Source organism: Ochotona princeps, chromosome 4 (assembly GCF_030435755.1).
Source record: "Ochotona princeps isolate mOchPri1 chromosome 4, mOchPri1.hap1, whole genome shotgun sequence".
NCBI lineage: Eukaryota > Metazoa > Chordata > Mammalia > Lagomorpha > Ochotonidae > Ochotona > Ochotona princeps.
This window is the reverse complement of record NC_080835.1, coordinates 9,224,960-9,227,732: the sequence shown is the minus strand read 5'-3', so window position 1 is coordinate 9,227,732 and position 2,773 is coordinate 9,224,960.

The window sequence follows — 2,773 nt, the reverse complement described above, 5'->3', positions numbered from 1 at the left end:
AGACACTGAGCCAAAGGCTGGTGCTGGCCACTACAAAGGATTAGGGTGAGCTCTACCACCCAACAGTGCCCCAGGCCTCTCCACTGTCTGACTGCCCTACCCATCTGCCACAGCTTCAGGATGTTTTCAAAGCAGAGCTGATCATATGCCTCCCTTACTCAAAACACCATTGAAAGCCTGGCAATTATAGTGGGAATCAAGCGACACTTCATGGGCATGAATTTCTTGATTATTTGGTATCTTCCCTCCTGTACTTTGATCCTCTCACCCCAAACCCTCACCTTACTGGTCATCCTCCCAATCAGCAAGTAGTTTATCTACTTCCACACGTTTCCATATGCTCCCATCACCACTGCTTCCCAGGGTCTGGAAGCTACAACTGGGAGCTGAGACTCAAACCCACACCAAACCCAAGTACTCCACTGTGGAATCTGGGCACCTTAACTGTTAGGAGAAACACTCATCCCTAAAACCATGAGTCTTGAAATGGTTCTGATCCCCATGAACTTTGGTGGTGGGTCCAGGGCCAGGGAAACTGATAACAGCTTTTTGCCACCATTCCTTCATCTCATACTGTTCCCAGAACCCCAAAAGTAAGACCCAATAGCACAAACACATGGAGTGTCTCCCCTCGTGCTTGTTGGAGCCAGGGCTGCCAAGAATTCACAGCTGAGCTCATCCTGGAAAGAGCACTTTGTACCCAGGAGGTTAACAGTGTCTTGGCATCCCAGGGGGCAGCCAGTCCTGGGCAAGAAGCAATATACACAGAGAGAGTGGGGAGTGGTACCAGGGACGCAGCAGCACTTACATGTACCCAGGAGGCCACAGCCCAGTCCAAGAACTCCTGCAGATCCTCCTGCACCTTCTCCCCAAGAGCCAGGCCTTGGGGCAGGGGAAAAGGCAGCAGGCTGGGTCCTTGGGTGGGAACCCAAGCTGTGGTTCCAACACGGTTTCTCCTCTCCCAGACCACATACACAGCAGTTTCATCTCCAAAGTCACACGCCCAGGGTGTGCAGGGGGTTGGCCACACACTCTGCCGTAATGTTCAGAGGTGACTCTTTGCGAAGTGATTGAATTTCTGTAAGCTTATCAGCAGAGTGCACATGACTGAATCCTGAGGCTTTGTAAGAAGACGCCAAAGATACAGACCGACACACAACCTGTCCCTACAAGCGTCATGCCACCTGCTGCCCCAGGTTCTGCCAGCAAGAATTCAGCCCCCTCAAGGGCCATGCCCTTTTGAACCTCCAAACTGTAGGTCCAATAAACCTCCTTTCTCTATAAGAAATCTCCTTTCTCAGATAGTTCTTCATAGTAATAAAAGCCATCCAAGTGCTGCAGGCTTCAAAGAGTGAAGAACAAGAGTATGGATAACTGCCCGTGCATCTGACACCTTGGGGAGCCGAGGTTGGGTGACACAGGCCCCAGTCAATCCCAACAAGCCTGAGTGTCATAGCAGTAACTAGCTTATTATTAACACACCTTGGTTGGCCCCTTCCCACGACCAGCACTCAAGAATTTATCTGAAGCTCAGCTTCTAAGGGAAACAAAACATAGCTGAGGTGGTCGTGGCACCCACCAGGTCCCCATGAACTCTTGAAGCAGAATCTGCTAAAGTAGTTAGGCCCTGCCACACACATGGGAGAGGCAGCCTAAGCCCCAAGCCTCCAGGCGAGCCCAGTTCCTGTGGACATTTACGGGATGAATTACTATAGACAAATATCTTTCTGTCTCTTTCCTCCTCTTTCTCAGTCTCCCTGATTTCCAAGCAAATACAATAAAGACAAAAAAATAATACAGCTTGGGGGCAGGGCATTTGACAACATGGGACACCCACATTCCATTATCAGAGTACCTGGCTTCAAGTCCTGCCTCTGCTCCTGAGTCAGCTTCCTGCCAGGCTGCACACTGGGAGGCACCAGTGCTTGGACACTACCATCCGTGCGGGAGACCCGGATTGAGTTCTCGGCTCCTGGCTGCAGCCCGGCCCCAGCTGTTGTAAGCACTTCGGGGTGAATCAGAAGTTGGGAGATACCTCATTCTCCCTCGGGACTCTGCCTTTTAAACAAAGACAAAAATATTTTTGAAAACCATTCGTTGATAAACTTATCTTTTAATCTCGTGTTTCTGACAAGCATTTGACACACTTACACAATGTAAATGCTATGCAAATAGCTGCTGCACCATATTGTTTAGGGAGTTAGGACCAGGAAAAAAAAAAGTACGGACACATTCGATACAAGTCTGGTTTTTCTTTCAAAAATAGCCCATCTGCAGTGGGTTGAATGTGTAAATGCAGAACTCAAGGCCGCAGGGAACCCTCTCCTCCTCAGTGAAGGCACAAATCCTGTGTCCTTGCCCCAGTTCAGCCCACCCTAAGACCCAACCCTTGCCTCTGAGCCCCAGAGAGGCTTGGTTGGGGCCTTGGGCCCGTCCTGCCTCAAGATCCTCTCTCATCCTTTGCACCCGTTCATCCACAGGTGCTCCTGCGGAGAAACACTGTCCCTGCCTCCAGGGATTCATCCCAGGGCCTCCAGGCTGCGGAGCCCTCTCCAGCATCCTCCCCTGTCACCGTGGAGGTCACTCCGAGTCACAGGTCACCAGGGGCTCACTGGAAATCCCACCCAGCCCAGCCCTGGCTTGCTGCAGGCTTCTCTTGACAGCGAGGGTTAACTGGGGGTGCTCTTTCACTACCTGGGGGTTTGGAAGGGGGATCTGCATCCTCCTCCCCCTACAGGTTAGAAGGGAATGAGCAGGGCAGCCGGGGGAGGGG